The following is a 19,711-nucleotide window of genomic DNA, read 5'->3' on the forward strand; positions in this document are numbered from 1 at the left end:
CTGTATAGTTCTGACATCACCTAGTGCTGGTCACAAACTCTTTGGGTATGAAAACATTGGGAGACTGTCTTAGAACGTTTTGGCTTGAAGTAACTGAAAATCTTGAGTCAAAAGCCTTACAGAACAAGGTAAGTTTCTTATGTTACATAACAAAAAGCCCTGTGATAGGATGGTTTCCAAGTTAGTGACATCATCAAGAACTTAGCTTCTCTCCACTCTTCTGCTTTACCATTCTTACAGCAAATCTACTGGCTTGTCCTCAGATGGTCAACTTGTGGTTATAAGATGGCAGCCACTGCCATAAGTATCGTACAAAAACACAGATCTATCAAATAAAAAAACCCAACTGTCTCTTTTTAAGAAGGAAATAATCTTTCTCAGAACCCCCCATCAGATTCCCTTCATTTGTTATTGGTCAGAATTGCATCAGGCTTAATGTATTACTAGTAAGAGGAACACAGTCATTGAGATTGGCTTAACTTCATCAGGACCCACCCTCTGGAAGCTGTGGGTAGTCCCAGCCCACCTGAAAGCACAGGGACATCACCAAGGTGGGGATACTGCATGGAACTGGGGTTCAGTTAGGAAGGAAAGTGAGCACCTGGCCCATCCGGGGAGGCAACCTAACCATGCCCATGTCAGGAATCTAGCCACATATGTGCAGCTGGTTTGAAGACCCTGGTAGGATGGAAGGAGATAGACAAGTCAATAAACTCAGGGAAGACTATTTTTTTCTCAGGGATGTTGCCATCTGGTCCTCTTTCTCCACAAAGGTGAGAGGAGCTCTGTTCTAGGAAACTGGATGGAAAACAGACAAAGACAAAACTAGTGGGTGTCCTTTCAGTATATGCTTGTAAAATTTGACATGTTTATCTGTGTAAGTATCTAAAAGTACAGGTCTAAAACGGAGTTAAAAATGTGGAGGGGGTAGAATTCTCAATGTCAAGCACTCAGGCCCTCTCTAGTTGCACTGTAGGCTTTCCCGGGAATCGTCTTCTAGATACTCTGACTCATTAGACAACTATGTGTGACAGCACTCATACCAATTCTTAATCGGGGAATGTGGTCCTTGCACCTATGAGGAGGCCAAGAGCTTTCACATCGTCATGAACTGTCAATAGGGGGAAGGACATGTTTGTCTTTCTGGGTCATACCTAGTCCTGCTGCCACTGACAACTGGAGGACTGTTATTTCCTGAAGTCTCTAGACTTGTTGTCCCGCCCCAAGCACACACCTGTCCACTGTGTGACTCAACCACCAAAGAGCAAGCTGACAGCCACCTGGCCTCCCACCCCAGTCTGCTCTTTGAGAGTCATTCACAGTCCCCTTTTACCTATTTTTGTTCCTTCTATCACCGGAGGTAGGGCTTCTAATCCTTGTGTTGAAGTTTTAAGTGTGGGTTTTTGTAAGATTTAGGTACAGACTAGTCATTTTGCAGAATCACAGGTTACTGAGATGAACGAGTGATCTCTCTATCCAAATTGCCAGTCCTTTCATGAGAAAAAGCAACATTTTCTCAACCAAGGGGCTATTGGCTGGGCTCAAGAGGGTAGAAAGCAAATTCCACCATGAAAGGGTAAAAACTTAAACATCTTTGCTGCATCCAAAGTCACCAGTGGGGGACATTATTGTTAATTGGGGGCCTTGTTGATGTCATTTGTTAAATGAATGTGTCTACCAGTAGCAAATGGCATGTCCACTGGTAGCACATGGCCTGTTGGGTTAAAATCCTGGTTGGGACAGGCTATCCTTTCTTCAAGTTTCCTAACAGGTCCTACCCTTTTACAAAAACGTCTTCCTACTCTTTCAGGGAGGCAGTACCATATAGAAGACAGGGGGTGTGAGCTAGAGCTCTTGCATTCAAATCCTGGTTCTGCCACTTACCTGCTGTGGGATCGTAGGAAAGTTGTTTCCTGTCTCTGTGCGTGTGTCCTCATCTGCAAAATGGTACAATAAGGGTGTCTACTTCGCATGCATGTTGTGATTATTCCCTATAAAGTAATTGGTGTATTGCAAGTGCTCAATAAATGTTAGCTATTATTAGTTTTTAAAGATTTATGCCCGTTAACCCAGAAATTCTGCTTCTAGGGATTTATGCTGAGAAAGTAATCATGGGTTTAATAAAGAAACATCCCTTCAACATTTTTTATAGTAGCAAAAACTGGATGCCATCAAGTACCCAAAAATAGGAAATTGGTGGAATAAATTATAATGTATCCATGAAATGAAACACTCTTCAATAATTAAATACCAATATATCTCTAGATATGACCTGGGGTGATGTTCATGCACTATGGTTAATAAGTGATAAAAACAAAAATATAAAATAATATGCATAGTAGATATAATGTTCTTGAAAAGGATAAACATATAAGTATGCAAGGAAAAGGGTATTCCAAGATGTTAATAGTAGTTAGAATTTTAGGCAATTTTTTTTATCTGTACTTTTAACTTTTCCATAATTGCAAGTAATCCATGTAAAAATTCAAAGCATCCCAAACTGTCTTGTATTGTTCACATCTGAATTTGGCTGACTAATCCGAACCTGGGTCCCTGCTCAGAGAACTAAAGCAACACTATTCTAAGAGTGGGTCCCTGCTCAAGGTCAGCTCGCCCTTGGGTGGGCTGCTGACTCACGAGGTGTGAGGGACTCTGCCTAACAAGGGGATAGTGAATGTCAGGCAGAGAAGCTCTTCTGGGATCTAGACAGAGTAGGGAATGAGGTGGGCAGCCTGGCCAGTGAGGAGAGTAAACCAGGACTTCAGATATGGGCCAGAAACTTGGCAAGAGAGGGAAATGATGGGATAAAAGGAAAGAAGGAGGCTCTCGGTGCTGCCTTTGGGTCCTGATGGCTTATTGGTTCTTAGATCAATGTTCATCCACAGAGGTCCTTAAAATCAACCCCAATTTCTGCGAGTGATTTTGAGCGAGTCTCTGTGTCTCGCAGAAGAAAACACGGAATCTCTAGTTCTCTTAGCACTGTTTTCCCAAATGAATCATGAATTTCTTTAGGACAGCCAGCATGCCTTCTGCATCATGCTTGTGCTGCTCAAGGCGGGCCATAGGTTGTTCACGTAATGCTTTATTCATTCATTTCTTCACTCAACAAATACATTATGTGCATGTAGGGTGTACTGAGAACGCTTGTAGGCATAGGGGCTACAACAGTGAACAAAACATACGAGAAAAACATCCCTGCTCCATGGATTGGTAAAATATAATAAATAAAATATATAATATGTTAGGTTATGACAAGTGCTAATGAGAAAAATAAATCAAGAAAGGGTAGAAGGAGGGTGGGCAGAAGGAGTTGCAATTGTAAATAGCACAGTCAGGGAAGGCCTCCCAAAGAAACATTTGAGCAGAATCCTAAAGGAGTGAGGGGGCATGCTATGAAGTTATTAGGGGAAGAGCATTCCAGGCAGAGAGAACAGCAAGTGCAAATGGTGTGTTTGAGAAAAGATCAATGACACCAGTGTGACAAGAGTAGAGTGAGAAAGTACCTAAAATATGACAAAAGAGGTGCAAGAAAGGCCAGAGGTTGTCCCTGGGAGGGACATGTTGAGGTGAAGCCTTAACCTCCAACCTAATTCTGGAAAGTGAGGCCTGAGCTTCTGCTTTGGGTCCTTTCTTTGGGTAGGAGAGGAGTGAGCAAGGGAAGGGAGGGGTCAGATCCCGGAGGGCACAGAAGGACTGCTTTTACTCTGAGTCATGTGGGGAAATGCAGGAGGCTCTGGAACAGAGACATAATGTGACTTGGGTTGTAACAGGTCACCCAGGTGCTTTGTGGAAAATGGACCATACGGAGACCAGGAAGAAGGCTTTGCAACAACCCAGGAGAGAGATGATGGTAGTGAGACAAGGGTGATTGTAGCAGCGGTGGGGAGAAGAGGCAAGGCCGTATTCCTGCTGTAATTTGAAGGTGCAACACCACAGCACACATGATATCTTGGGGAGCTATGACCCCCAAAAAGGCTCTGGCTTCACTTTCCAGTTTTAGGTTGAATGGAAGTCAAAGCTACTGCTCAACGTGCCCCTCCCAGGAACAACCATTGGCCTTTCTTTTGTAACATGACTCATGTGGGTTTTAGACAATAGGGCATTTCCTTGGGCCTCTGCCTGGATGAATCTTCTTTCTTAATCGTTTCCTCCTTTGTGACTATTCACCAACAATTGTCTGAAATAATTGAAAGAACCACACTGTCCCTTTTGAGATCTCCTTATCAAGTCTTTGGCAAATTTAGATGAAATAGCAAAATTCCCCCTTTAAAATCATTCCACACATTTCCTTTGAAGATGAAAAAGTTTCCCTGTAGCCTTGGAAGTGAGTGAGACAGGGAAGAAGGGATGGGAGGGAGACAGTAGGAATGAATGCTCAGGTCCAATGACTATAAAGCTATCTTTGGTTGAAAGTTGGGAAAAATCTTGGGAGAGTGATTGAGGTATGTTTCTATGCCATTTATCACAGCTGAGGAACATCAGAAGGCACCATATGGCCTCCAAGACTTAATAGGCTTCCAAATATAACTAATAAGTTACTAGGAAGAATCTTCGTTCCTTAATAAACATCTTACTGAGGGATGAATAGCATAATTTATGTGAAATCACAAACCAGCCCTCCTCTCCCACCGTCACCCTTCACCCACTGAACATTGTTAATCAAAGGGAGACCAAACAGCTTTGAAACACACACTGTCCCCATCTTTCTGGCTATTACCAAAACATTCTGAGTTTGAATTAATAAGATGTAGAAAACTGTGCTCAAAAGCATTCCAGGAATGGGGCTGTTGCATTTCTGAGTTAACCAGAACTGGAGCTAATGTCTATGAATGTGTGTGGTTTAATTGCTCAAGATCAAGTTCAAGGAGCTATACTCGAGGCTCATAGGCTCTGTTAGAATTATCACAATTTTTTCAGGTTGGGTCATTTTGGTCTACCTCATGTTGGAGTCAGACAAAGCATCAGAGGTCTGACGGCCCAAACTCTTCTTTCCCTGTGCTCACTAGTGTTTCCTATAGTCCATTGGTTTTGGGGACAAATGAGCTAGTTTTGAAATTTAACTTCACCATTTAGTAGTTGTGTGGCCTTTAACAAGAGGCGTAATAGCATTCAACCAATTTTTACTGAGCAGCTACTGTGTCCCGGTACCATGAGCATCAATGAGTATACAGTCCTTTGAGCCTTGGTTTCCTCATAGTTAGATGGTACCAACATCCCCTTAGTAGTGGGATTAGTGAGAGGATTAAGTGAGATGTTTGCTGAGCAGCCAGCCCATGGTAAGTACACAGTAAGTGATATTCATTATTGTACTTTAAAGAAAATATTCAGATTTTAAAAGGGAGTAAGGAACACCTTCTCAACCTACCACCCCTTGAACTGGCAGATAAGAAAAGCTTTGAGAAAATAATCAAAGTTGGCCCTTTGAAATGGGTGAAGTTGACCCTTCACTCTCTTTTGAAATGGTCTCACTGGTCCCTGCTTAGCTTTCCATGATGATTAATTTTATTTGTCAACCTGACTGGGCCATGGAGTGCCAGCTTTTGGTTAAACATTATTCTGGGTGTTTCAATGAGGGTGTTTTTGGGTGAGATTAACATTTAAATTGGTAAACTGAGTAAAGCAGCTTGCCCTCCCTAGTGTGGGTGGGCCTCATCCAATTAGTTGGACCCGAAGAAGAACAAAAAAGGTTGCTTCTTCCCCAAGTAAAAGAGAATGCATTCCTGCCTGGCTGCCTTCAGAATAGGACATTGGCTTTTATGCAGTCTTCAGACCTGAACTGAAATATCAGCTTTTCCTGTGTCTTGAGACTGCCAGCCTTCAGATGTGAACTATACCAGCCACTCTCCGGGGTCTGCAGCTTGCCGACTCACCCAGCAGATCTTGGGACTTGCCAGCCTCAGCCTTATAAGCACATGAGCCATTATTTTTATAATAAATCTCTTTATATATGTAATATACAATATATATCTTTCCAATAAGATATATATATATATATATATATATATATATATATATATATATATATACCAGGGATGCCAAAAAAATGTATACACATGACTTGTGTTCATCTTTGGTTATTGGTATATATTGAGTATCACAATTTTAATAGTTTTTTCCTTTCTTAAAATGTGTATACATTTTTTTGTCTCTCTTTCTCTCTCTCTCTCTATATATATCTATATATATATACTCATATGTATACATATATATATATATACATATACATACTCCCTAGTAACATATACACATATATACACACATACATATGCACATATATGTATGTATGTATCCTATTGGTCTTTTTCTCTGGGTAAACCTAATACATTTCCAATCTCAGAGTGTTTTCTACCATTCTGCAAAATCTACCTTGTACTCCAGCTGGGCTGAATCCATAAAACTCCTTGGCCAGCCACGCTTTTCTGTGTCCTTCTGACTTTGCACAAACTTTGCCTCTGCCCCAAAGTCCTTTTCCACCCCAGTCTTCAGGGCCAACTCCTGCTCTGTCATCAAAACTCAACTTTAGTATCAATTAACTCAGAATGCGATCTTTTTGAATTGGGCCTTCTCCCATAGCACCCAATGCTTACTTCATTCCAGCACCTATAACCTGTTATGTACCATGACTGTGAATTATCTGCCTTCAACAGTAGAATCTGCGCCCCTTGATGGCAACAGTGTGTCCTGTTGTTCATAGTACCTTGTACAATGTTACATAACAGAGAGCCAGTAAACACTTGTTGCACAAATAAAAGAATAAATGACTGAGCTAGTGAATGAAAGCATCTCTTTCTCCAAATGAGAATAAAACACAGAGGTTAAAAGAAAAGTCATTCTAGAATCATTGGACCAAATCTGTGAATTCATGAGGTCGCTGGCCACTGGCTTTAAAACCTATTGAATGAGGGTTTCAAGAAAAGCAACACAAGGTTTGGATTAAAGGTAGAATAGAGGATGATCTCTTTAGAAACCAAGAAAGCATGCATCATATGGGTATATTTCCATTAGCTTTTATGGAGAACAAATCCTGATAAAACCTCCATTTCAACTAAACCTAAGGGGCAACGGTAATTTAGGTCCTCATGGCTCAGATCTTCCAGGCAGGTCTGATCTGGTGTGATGGACTGTCCCTGACTCAGGGCTGTATTGAGCTTTGGAGTTTGGTTTATAGATTTCATTCCCCCATTCAAGTTAGGTGCCTCTTTAGGATTTTTAACTTTGAAAATTACAACCATGGCCAATTTTTATGAATGAAGGAGGTTCATAAGCCCTGACAAATGAATACAAAGCAACTTCAGATCCACCATGGAAAATGAGATTTCTTTCAGATTAGATGCTTACTACTGTAGCCAGCTCACCTTTAAAAGCCCTTTTACAATTCTAGATGAAAACTCCATCCTCCCAGAGAGTCAGCTTCAGCTAGAGAGGGTGGAAGGCAAAGCCCACACAAAGTCATACGAAGGGTATCTGTCAATCAAACCTCTCGCAGGCCACTGCTCTTTGTCATGAAATTCAAAGGGAGATTTTGGCAGATCCAGGTAATGTGTGACCCCTGCGCTGATATTCGAAGGATAGCTGCAGTGGATTCTCACCTTGGAAGCACCACAAATGGCATCAGGAACAACCATTTCCTCTTAGTTCCTAGGGTAGCTCAGGGGACATGAGAAGCCAAGAAGAGAGAGAAAACAGAAGCTGCAGAATTGAAATTCAGCAGCAGGTATACTTCCTGAGGTGCTGAAACTTCTAGGATGTGGAGAAGAGAATCCAGGAATTCTGGACACATCTGGCTGAACGAAGGAAGAGCCTGGAATAGAGAGAAGACTGGTCCCAGACATCTGAGTCCCCATATCACATCTGGACTGGAAACCCAGAGAAGTTTTCTTAGAGAAGGGAAATGTCTCCTTGCCATCTGCAGGTCAGTATTGGGAGCAGCAGTAGGAGGGAGTTAGTGTGTTATGGATAGCACGTGAGTGGAGTGTAAGGCGTGGAATGGAAGGAGGTATGTCTTGCACATAATGGAGATAAAGCACCTACTTCATTTGGTTGGAAAAGTTTCAGACTGCCCGGATCTGGATGTGAGTGACAAAGCTCTCCTGGCTGCTTCCACGAGTGGGATCCTTTTTGAAGCTGGTAAAACAGTGTTGCTATCACACTGTTATAAGTGTATTAAGTTGTGTATGGCGTGGTATAGACCCCAGAAACAATGGGGTGAATTTACTACCCCAACTAACTATATTTTGCCTTTAAATGTTCTTCCAATTTATTACCATTTTCAAGATAACATTGGTTTTAAAACATGTATTTTCATCGCTTGCTTTCCAGAAAGAGGATGACAATATCTTACTATTCTAGATTTAATAAATTTCTCCATGGCCAAGCACATGTCAGTGAGATCTGCATTCCCTTTGTTTTAGCCTCTTTAGCCATATCCACCTTCAACAAATGTGTTGATTACGCGTTGCACACTGTATACTAGCTCAGTATATCCCAGCTATGGATTGCCCAACACTTTATCAGAAAAGTAAATAGCACTGTGATTAAAAAACTCCAAGTAATTGGGATAAGCAGAGCTATCACTGTGCAGGGTCCCTTCGCTCACACAGCATTGCTTATACATCTTCAGGGACACCTCTGGGGTCTGCACACCCAGCTCTGCGCCTTTGGTTTCCTGGTGGCATCAGGACACAGGTCTCCTTGCGCTGCCCAGATGCCTTACCCGTGGGAACAAGAGCATTGTCTTCTTCCCCTTCTCTCCGATCACATCAAAATCCACATCCTGCAGGACCCCATGGAAACTGGGTCTCAGCTCAGAGGCAAAGGAAACAGTTCTACACACGCTGCACGCTGAACACCCGTCTGGATCCAAAGATGAGGGGAGAACCTCCTCAACTTGCCAAGACCTCCCTCCACCCTCTCCTCAGACCGGGGGGTCAGTCCCCACCCTTAGCCTGGCTTCAGGGTGACCAGACCTTGGCCTGTACTGGGAGAAGAGTTGCTTATTTTCCTGGGTGGGTTTTGAGAAGGTCCACCCTCACCTAAGGGAACAAACAGTACCCAGAGCTACCCTTCAGTAACGCTTGGAGGTGGTGTGACGTACAAAGTCCCCAAATCTTCCCTCTTTGGCTTTGCAATGTGTTATCTTATTATTTCCAGATGTTTTTTTTCTAATAATAGTTACTTGATCTAGTGTAAGAATGAGTCTGTGAGTGAGCAAACAGTGGATACAATCCAGAAGTGAGCAGGAAAACAAAATATTTGAGATTAAATTCATTTTTCCCCTGGATGATTCTCACAGTTGGTAGGCCATCTATGATGACATACAGATTGGAAAGGAACAAATAAAACTATCCTTATTTTCAGATTTCACAATGACCGATGTATAAAAATTCCAAGGAATTCAAAACAAACAAACAAGCAAATGAAACCCCAAGCAAACAAACAACCCCCCCCCCAGAACTAATAGTTTACATAGGTCACAGGATACAAAATTACCATCCAAAAAGCAATTGTATTTATAAAACCAATGACCATGTGGAAACCCAAATTAAAAGCACAGTACCATTTACTGTTCCCCCCCCAATAAAATATGTAGACATAATTCTAACAAAACATATGCAGGATTTATCTACTAAAAACTACAAAGTGATGATGAAAGAAATTAAAGAAGATGTAAGAATTATTGGCTGTATAACAGGCAAATGTTATAAATGTATACCTATAAAGTACATGTCTCCCAGTGAAATAGCTTTTCATCTATTTTGTTTTCTATTGGTGTTCAAGGTAATATTTTATTTGAAAAGTGAGTTACATTTGCAAATGTTTGAACCTCTGATGTGGCTGATGGCAGCCTGTGCAGGCGCTTTTCTATGTAGGCCAGTGCTGTGGTCAGATGTGTGTGTGTGTGTGTGTGTGTGTGTGTGTGTGTGTGTGTGTTTTAGGCAAGGCACCCTGACAGCAGTGCAGAGAGGGGATTAGAGGAGTGAGCCTGCATCCTTCTGCATCCTGGAAAACCAAGAGGGAGGCAGCTGAAAGTGAGGCTGGAGACAAAGATTTGGCACCGGAAGCTTAATAGGAGGTGAATGATGTTTTGGGTGTGGATGCGAGAGCCCAAGGAAACGCATTACATAAGAAGAGAAGGAGGTCAAACTTGCAGTGGAGAAACGATGCCCTGCCACCCTCAACCTCTCTTCCTCCAGGTGTAAGCATTAACTTCACAGCCAGACAGAAAACTCCTTGAGGGGTCCTTGAATCCCCCGCAGAGCTTAACATAAATCTTTGCATAGAGCAACTATGCTGTAAATGCTTCTTGGTCGACTGATTTGTTTATTCCAGAAGGCAAAAGAGTGTATTACAAGAATCCCACTTAAACTAATTTATCTAAATTCCCATATTATATCCAAACTTGTTTAAATGTCTCCATCTAAACAGAGATAGCAGCTGGCAACTTAAAAAAAAATCATCATCATTATTTTTTTTTAGATTGGAAAAGGTATACACACACTAACGACTTTTAAACGGCATCTTTTCTCATGAATAAAATAAAAACACAAAACAGTGAGAGAAAGAGAGAGATAGAGAGAAGGAGGAAGGGAGGGAGGGAAGGAGGGAAGAAGAGAAGGGAAGAAGGAAGGAAGAAAGGAAGAAGGAAGGAAAAGATAAAAGAAAGAAAGGAAAGGAAAGGCAGGCATACTTCGTACTTGACCAGGCCCCTCAGCAGACAGGTCATGTAGAGGAATGGAATGGCTGCTCTTCCACACACCTTTGCTTCTTTCCCCACTGCTAATAGTTAATAACCGGACTCTGAAAGTTCCTTTTCTTCAGTCTTCCTGCCTGCTCCACTCACATCCTGACTCCTTCCAGGTTTCCAAAGCAGAGTCTGGGTGAACCTCACCCAGTCAGCTCAAGAGAGAGTCCCACTTTTCATCTTCGAAGCTACTCCCGGAGGGGGCAAAATGTGGGTGGGGCAGGATCTGGAGGATCCTTTCATGGTGAGTATGCTTGTGCTTGAGTGTATTTCTTTTCCTGGATGGGGACAGAACCACAGAATCAGAGAAATCTCCTCTGTGGGAGAGTGACTCTGTCCTTCCCCTCCTAGAAGGGATTTCCCTGCCCATTCTCACCTTGCGTGTTGTCCTTGCAGGCTGGATGCTGGCCCACGTGGCTAGGCTGGGACACCTCCTCTGTTCCATTTCTATCTGTGCAAACTCTGTTCGAGATGGATGTTCAGTAAGCCTGGGATGGAGAAAGAAGTCACAGAAGGACAGCGCTGTAGGGCCGGGAGGGAGGGATGATGCTTTGGGGTGAGTGGGCCCCTCTGGGCCAATCCCAGGCACAGGCCTCGAGTCCACTGCTTCCCTAGTGGGAAGCGAAGACACCTAAGCTTCAGGGCCCCTTGCCTGCATTTCCAAAACCCCGTGCCTAATTTCATATTTGAAATTTCATAGCTTTTTCTTAAAGAAGGCTTCCCCAAATTATGCAGGCAGCACGGCCCCCCAAACCAGAGCTAGCGCTTGCCACCATTGATTTTGAGCCTCTTTTCTCCTGCGGCCACCTGCCAGGAGTGCGCTCCACACCGGCCTGCTAGTTCCCCAAATGACTACTTCCCTGACTCACTCTGCTCTAGCCCCTGGTCTCCTTGGTCCTTGAACAGACCAAGTGGTGGTCAGGGCATTAGAACCTCTGCGCTGTCTGTTCTCCCTGCCTGGGAGGCTCAGCTCCTTTGCGTTCACTCGGTGGTACCTTCTCCTTGAGCCTTTCCTGAGCTCCCTTTCTACGGTGGAACCCACCGCCCTCTCCCCCATGCACTCAGGCCTACTCTCCCTGCCCTGCTAATGTTCCACGTCATTTGTCATCTGCTAACACACTTCATTATCTAGTTATTTATTGTTTCTTTTCTGTCCCTGCTTCACTAGAATGTAAGTTCCATGAAGGGAGGGAAATTCAAAATCTATTTGGTTGACAGATGCATTCCTAGTACCTAGGACACAGTAGGCACTTGGCTAATATTTGGCTCATGAATACATGAAATTCCAGGGCCTGAGGCAAGGACCCTGCCTGCTATAGCTGGAGGACAGTTCTGGCCAATGAGCATCTAAATGAGAGAAAGGAAAGTTGTTTCTCAGAGGCACCTTGGCTTTGCAGGCGGGGCCAGGCCACCGGACCACAGTGCAGGCACATCCTGGCCCTGCCTGTCTGCCTCAGGAGGCATCACTGGGCTCCTGGACGGTGCTTCCACCTAGGAATTCTCCCCAAATGCCAAGGCTGGGATAGGCGATGGCTGGAGCCTGCTAGGGCTGGGGACTGTGGGACTTGTCATGTGTGATGTCCAGTCCTAGAAAAGTGTAGCCAATTACTAATGAGCAGAGATGTTTACTCAGACCTGGTATTAATTTCCTGCCTTTGCACATCTGGCAGTCACCCACTGGCCTGACCCGGGAGGCAGTGATGGAGCTCCCGGGTGTGAGGACCTCATGTCATTTTAACCCCACACGGACACAGCACTGAGTATATCTGTCCTGGCGCCGGGAAGAGGGTGTGTGTGTGTCTATGAGGTACAGGGTGTGGGTGACACAAGATGTCCGTGGGGTCCTTTCCGGGGGATCCACAGCCAGCTAGTCGGGACCCCTGCAGACAATGCTGATGACATCATGACAACCCTGGGCTTTATATAGTAGGTTTAGAGTTGCCAAAACTCCTTGTCATGGCCTCTTTCATTTTATGATCAGTCAAACTTGTAGGAAAGACAGACCAGGAAAAATCATCCCGTTTTCCACAGGAAGAATGTGAGGCTGACTGGTTAAGGGAGGCACAGGGTCACAGAGCCAGCACATGTCAAGACATTCATCGCTGTGCCCAGGCCTGTGTGCTCAGGGACATGACACCCCAGCTTTAACACCTGCAGCTTCAACTATTTCCTAGAAACCTCCAGCTCCCTGAGTGCACTAACTGAGCTCACGCGGTGTCTGGATTTGAACCCTCCTGTGCTGAGGCTGGTGTGAGGGAGCGAGTCACTCATTGGGCAGGACAGTGGCACTGGTCTTGTGTGGCCCACGCACACTGGCTTGCTGTTCTACAGTCACGATTGTGGATTGCAGTGATTCCAAAAAAAAAAAAAAAGAAAAAATTCTGAAACTAAAAAAACTGGTTTCTTATTGAAAAATGGACCTCAACTGAGAGTCAGCGAAAGTCAAAAAGGCAATCATCGTGTATTTTATGATGAAGAGAAGTGTGGCTCTCAAGGACAATAGCACACACTTGCTAGGTGTCAGATTTCATGTGAAATGCTTTATGCATGTTATCTCTTTTACGCCTCCCAGCTACTCTGACTGGGTAATATCGTTACTCCTGTTTAACACATAGGGACACTGAGGCCTGGAGAGAGGAATTCGTGGCTTAAAGCCTTACAGCTGGTAAGTGGTGGAGCCCACACTCAAATTTTCAGTGTGTGTGGCAAAGCCCATGTCCCCCTCCCTGCAACCCAATCTAGCAGCCTGTGTGGACTCCTACCCGTTTCTGAATTCATCTGCAGAATGAGAAATGTCTCAAAACGTACCCTATGTCCTCTCAATTCATCCCCTCTCTGTCTCTGTCTTCCTATTCCCTCTCCCCATTCTTCCTCCTCTTATCTCAGGGCCTTCTTCTTCTGCTTTCTCTTGCTTGGGCTGTCTTGGAAACTCAAGTTGTTCTTTATTGATCATGAGAACAATCCATCATTCAACAAATAGTTTGGGGTGATTATTTTGTGCCAGGCCCTATTCTACACATTGGGGAAATGACAGTGAACAAAACAGGTGTGAATCCCTGACTTCATATGTGATCATGCTATGGGGACACAAAAACAAACAACCAACCAAATAATAAATATTCATGGTAATATCAGGCAAGATAAGGCTATGAGGAAAACTAGGTGAGGCGAGATGGAATGGGGGGTATGGGCTCTGCTATTTGAGATGTGCAGTCAGGTGAGTCCTCCCTGAAGAAAAGGCATTTGGGCAGAAACCAGAGTCCAGTGAGGAGGGAGACACGGCACCATCAGGGAAGCACATCTCCAGTGATGGGAATGAACTTGGTGCCATTGCCAGATTTAGGGGAGAAAAAAAAAAAAAAGAAGAAAAGAAAAATTGGACACTCATTAAATTTAAATTTCAGATAAACAATGAATAATTTGGAACATATACTAAAAATATATTTGTTGTTTTTGTGACATTTAAATTTGACTGGGAATCCTGTATGACATATACCTGGCAACCCTAGGCTTGTATGTTTAAGGAGCATCAAGGAGACCATGTGGCCCAAGTGGAGACAGGAAGGAGAAGATGGAGGGAGATGAGAAGGGGGCACATTTGCAGAGGGGAAGGTGGTTGACATTTCAAACCCACAGAAGCCACCTAGCTTCTCATTCTTCCAGTAGAATTTCCTCCCGGCTTTCCAAGAAAGAAATGTGTGCTAAGTGCTATAAAAGAGGAGATAGGAGAGAATATATCACCGGGCAAATTAATATAGTCTGGGTCATAAAGATGTTTGTCTACAGCACCTCTTCTCCAAAGATGGTGAAGATCTAGGAAATCCTGGCATCAACTTGACCTTGGGTCATTTTCCCAGCAGAGTAGCTGGATCCTGAGCAAACTGACTAAAGAAGTGGCATTGGGGTGTGAAGAGGGAGCCCAAGGATTAAGACAGAAGGTGCTGGGGTCTCCCCATCTTCTCTCATGATGGGTCATGGTGGGGAGGTGGGGTTGGAGATTAGCAAGGTGTTTGGGTCAGGATTGCTGATGGCTGTGACCAGCCTGTGGAATCAAGCACTTGTCATTGACCAGGGCAGGTTATTTGGGTATCTGAGCTGAGAGGAAGCCTCGGTGACTGAGCTAAGTACTAAGGTTGCAGCAGAAAACACCCTTTGAAGCTAAAATGGAAATAACCCAAGGGGCCTCATCCTGGCTGACTTTGTGATCTAGAGAAAAGCAAGGTAATCTAGAATAGTCATTTCAGGGAAATTCCACTATAACTTCACAGGTCACCACCATAAGAATTGAATGAGGTAACAAATGTAAAGTATTGTGCTTGGTACATAGGACATTAAATGTTCAATGCCTCTGCTCCATTCTATACACTCCCTTCCCAAGTCCTGGGACCTGGATGAACCTTAAGAGCCTCAAAAAAATAAAAGATAAGAAACTGTGATGTTGGATCTTTGGCACCTTGAAGCTTAGTATTACAACTGGACTTCTTCCCTTTCCTGCAAACAGTGACCCGGTGAGATGAAAGTGCCAGGCGCAGAGCAGCTCCCAATATGCATTGCTAAAGGTATAGCTTGGAAATAAATGGCCTCATTTTTAAGGTTCTTCTGTAGAGTGCTTACATTCAAATCAACAGAAAAGGAAGTAGGGCCGCCTGAGTGGGGCTACAGATAATTAGGAGCAAGCTGCTCCCCGCCCTTCCCATCGTTCAGGGACATTGCTTCATCGCCCTCTGCAATGCAGGCCACGGAAGCAGCCAGCGCCAGTGCAGCAGATGCCTTATAAGGACATTCGCCAGGCCTGCCAGGTGTGTCATCCAGAAGTCCAAGAGCAGGCGGGTGACGGCCCCAGTGAGTCAAGGCCAGCGTGGATTAGATTAAGCAGCCTCAGAAAGCCACATGGGTGGCAAGTGAGAGTTTTCTCACTTCCCTCCCCCGGATATGTTTCCATATGTTTCAGATTACTATCTCATTTACCTTTGCAATTGGGAAAACAGAGAAAAGACTTTTTTATTTTTAGAAACGGTACTCAGAAGCTATTATTTCAGTGGTGAATGAAAGTCTCTCTTTACTTTTTTGGGGGGTGGGGGCAATGAAATGAAGGAAATGTAGGTCTATGGTGAGAGCACCTTGAGAATTAATACCTGGTGGCCCCTTCAAGACAAGGCAATATCCCAAGTGATGGAGAACTGGCCGCCACCCAAGGATAGCTGCCTGGAGACTCAGGCTTCTCCTTTTGTCTCCCGACAGAGGCGAGCCAGGAGTGAGCAGGGAGCCTTAGGGGAAAGTGATCTTTTGAAATATATTACAGTGAAGGAAGGGGCAGCAGGCCTGACCAGAGGTGGCATAGAGTGGTAGTTAAGAGTTTGGGGTTTGAAATCAAACAGATCTGGGTTTGAATCTTGTCTTTGCCACTTCAGCTTGCTGAACTTGAGCAAGTTAATCTTTGTAAGTCTAGTCTGCCCCATGTGCAAAGTATTTTGTTCATTTAACAAATCCCTAGATAACACTCCAATGATTTACTCACATTAACTCCTTGAATTTTCATAACCAGCCTATGAAGTAGACTCGAGTATTATTCCTATTTTACAGGTGAGGAAAATAACTTGCCCAAGGTTACACAACTGGTCATTGGCACAACTGAAATTTGACCCTAGATACTCGGGCTCCAGGGCCTGTGCCCTAAGTGATAAGCTATGCTGCCAAGTATTTATAATTGTGCCCACTTCAGCTGATGGGGTTCTGAAGGATTAAGTGGACCAGGTCATGGAAAAGCTCTGTGGGGACAAAGCCAGGAGTGCAGTTTCCAGGCTCTTGGCCTCACGTGGAAAGGTGCTTGGATGGGTAGTAAACCGCCATCAACTGTGATCAGATGGCCATCAGCTGTGGCTATTTGGCCGTCAGCTGTAACCAGTGAGCCATTGGCCAGTAATACAACTGCTGTGGCTACGCTAGCAGCAAATGGGGGCTAACAAGAAGATGGTGGCTGAGCTAGCAAGAGCGGATTGCGGTTAGCACGGCAGATTGCTGCTAGCAAGTGAGGTGGGTTGGCAGAGAAGCAGATGGTGGATTGTGGATCTTTGTGGATCGTGTGGCTCCTGCTTCCTGTGTCTCCAACCCAGCCACCAGCGAGAATATAGTGGTATGACTCCCCTATCTATGGCTCTGTGGGTGTTCCTTTTTGGCCTCACCATGTCCTGCGTTCTTATGTGTGGAGCGGGAGCTAAGACCCCGCATAACACCCTGCATGACAAGCTTCTACCATAGTGCATTGCACACAATGAATGTGACCTATTATTATCCATTATCTGTCTGAGGGGTGGGGGATTACCCTAGAAGCAGACCTTGAGAGGAAGATTCCAGTGCAAGGGATTTAGGAAGATATTGGTGTGAGAGTGGGGGAAGCAGGCCAGGGAACGGGAAGGAGCCGAGGTTGTGTGATTTCGGATGAGGTCTCGGGGAGAGACTTGTGAGTTTGTCCCCATTGAGTCAGGGAGCTGGACTTTGTGTCCCTAAATGCTATCAGTCCCTGGCTAAGGTGTTGCCCTGAGGAAATAGAAACTCCCAGTCACTTCTGGGTTCTGCACCTATGGGCAGGGCGGGTGTAGCTGGAAGGCAGTCTTCCAAAGAGTCTCCAGTATGAGGCTGCTAGAAGAAAACCGGAAGGCAGCTCCCCCACCACTGCAGCTGGTTGCTAGGCTGAACTCATATTCCTCATCTCCCTCCTCTACCACTCTTTCTCAATTCTCCTCACTCCTGAGGTGACACAGGCTTTTATCCCTGAAGGGTCTGAACCCCTGGTTACCATGCCCTTATTAGATTGTTATAATTGTCCATCTACAGCTCACACTGGGCACCAACATATGTCCCAATGGATCTACTGAGTTCCAAGCTGATTTCCCCCATCCCCATAATGCAGTAGCAATTCGACCTCTTCCAGATGATCAGAGTCAATTACTTGGCCAAGTTGGCTGTATACATTGTCCCCATTTCTGCCACCATGGTGACTCCATTCATAGGTCTGTTGTGCTAGTACTGGGGTGGCTGAGATTGGGTTGCTTCTATAGGTCAAGTCTTCCTATTCATTTGGTTGTTGAGTCTTTGGTTCTGTAGTAGATTCTTTGGTGGGCATTTATGGATGATATAACTATCCCTACACTTTGGGTCCTCTCGGTATGCTCTTGTCCCATATCATCTCATCCCCAGTCTTCTAATCTTCCACCTTCGAGACCCCTGACCAGGCAGCAAAACCACTTGCCAGGACTCACAGGATAGTCTGACCTAAAGCCATTGCTCTCTTCACAAACTGGATGACAGGTACACTGCCCGAAGCTCTGCCCACTGGGAGGGTTTTCTCCCACCCTCTTACTCTTTTCACAGTCCCCTGAGTGGAGTAATAATGTAGCACATTCTATCTTCTGCTCACATCAACAATCTCTCTGTGAATTGAGCCTGGATTTTCTTTTTCTCGTGTGCCAACTGGTCATAGGAAACCCCTGGTCAATGGTGTGAACTTAAGAGAGAGGTCCCAATGCAACAGAATTAGATGATAGATGGGTCTGGTCAACTTGATCAATTAGCTTACTCACACCTTCTGTACCTGCTCAGGTCCAGTCCTGGATGTGCCACGATCACTGTAAGATGGATTATTGCTGGGCCTCCCTAACCTTATGACTCGGTGGGAATCACACCACTCAGTCTATGAGAGGTAGCTCTGGATGTATCAATATTTGATGGCTTCTGGCAAGATGTCTCTTCTCAGGTTCAGTAGCCTGCCAAGAGCTGCTTTTCAAAAGGTGTATAGTTCCTTGCTGCAGATAGCATGTCCTTGCTCTAAAACTTAGGGATCCACAGTGCAACTCTCCTAATGCAATTTGCTAGAGAAAACATGTGGTGCTGTTATTTGTCACTGACACCCCCAGCACATGGAGGTATGGAGTCCAGCTCTCAGCTGGACATCTAGATTTGAGAGCCATCAGCCTGCAGCTGAACACTGAAATCTTGGAAATGGATTTGCTTTTCCTTTAGGATGATCCACTTTTCCACTGGGCAAGATACACTCAGCCGCCTTCCCAGAGCCCTTATACTCGGGTTCGAATCACACTTTGGGAAAATAATTATTTGCTGTTTTGCACCAACAGTTGTGTCCTCAACTATTTTATAAATGAGCGGGCCAGAGGCCATGATATTACTTCTCTTGGAGTCCCCAAGTGCCCAGGGCTGGGCTGCATCCATGGGAGGCCCTCAGTGAAGCGAATCAGGAAATGCAGCACGCTGGGGCCCCCAAGACTCCTCCGCACAAATAGGGAAACCGAAACCCACAGAGGTTCAGCAGCACATCCAGTCACACAGCCCATTGATGGCAGAGGCAGGACTGTTGCTCAAGAAAGTGAAAAGCCGCAGAACAGTGACTGGTCAAGAGCATGGCCTTTGCCAGGCCTCCTTCACTTACCAGCCACGTGGGCTTGAGCAAATTACCACACCCCCGTTTCCTCTTCTATAAAACAGAGGTGGCTAGGGAAGCACAGCTCAGGGCCGGCGTGAGCACCAAGTGGGCAGATCCATGGAGAGTTTCTGGTACAAGGCCTGGCGTGGAATAATTGCTCACTGAACATCAGGAAGCAGAAAACATATAACTTCCAGAGAAAACCATATAAACTCAGTGAAGCATCTGGTATGAACAAGTTTTTTAAACTGACATTTTCAGTTTAACTCTACCCAGAATGCAATCCAGAGTTGAGGCTTTTGGCTCCCTATGAACAAGACTGTTCCTTCTGGAGAGAGAGGTTTTGAACGCTGTCTTGGCTGCACTGCAACCGAAACATTCACTGTCAGTGCAGTGATCTCCAGCCAGGCCCAGCAGCCATGAGGGGAAATGTCCAGTTGTGCAGCCAGAGGCAGAATGGAGAAGTGGTCTCCAGCACGCTGTGCAGGAAGTGGAGTGAGGTTCACAAGAGCAAAGCTGTCCCTTGTTCACAA

At 44.8% G+C, this 19,711-nt stretch overlaps 1 long non-coding RNA gene across 2 annotated transcripts in view; it reads right to left on the bottom strand.

Annotated features, from left to right (window-relative positions):
- Positions 1-664: 664 nt before the first annotated feature.
- LOC141572136 (uncharacterized) overlaps positions 665-19,711 on the bottom strand; it is a 54,266-nt gene continuing 35,219 nt past the window's right edge. The window contains exons 2-3 of one of the 2 annotated variants that reach the window (XR_012497312.1): positions 1,885-1,937; positions 665-798 (exon numbers count right to left, since the gene is read on the bottom strand). This is a non-coding gene — a long non-coding RNA (uncharacterized LOC141572136). Of the gene's footprint in view, positions 799-1,884; positions 1,938-10,664; positions 11,020-11,117; positions 11,204-19,711 lie in introns of those variants that run through there. The other variant, XR_012497313.1, reaches the window with a different exon arrangement.

Source organism: Rhinolophus sinicus, linkage group LG06 (genome assembly GCF_036562045.2).
Source record: "Rhinolophus sinicus isolate RSC01 linkage group LG06, ASM3656204v1, whole genome shotgun sequence".
In the NCBI taxonomy this organism is placed as follows: Eukaryota; Metazoa; Chordata; class Mammalia; order Chiroptera; family Rhinolophidae; genus Rhinolophus; species Rhinolophus sinicus.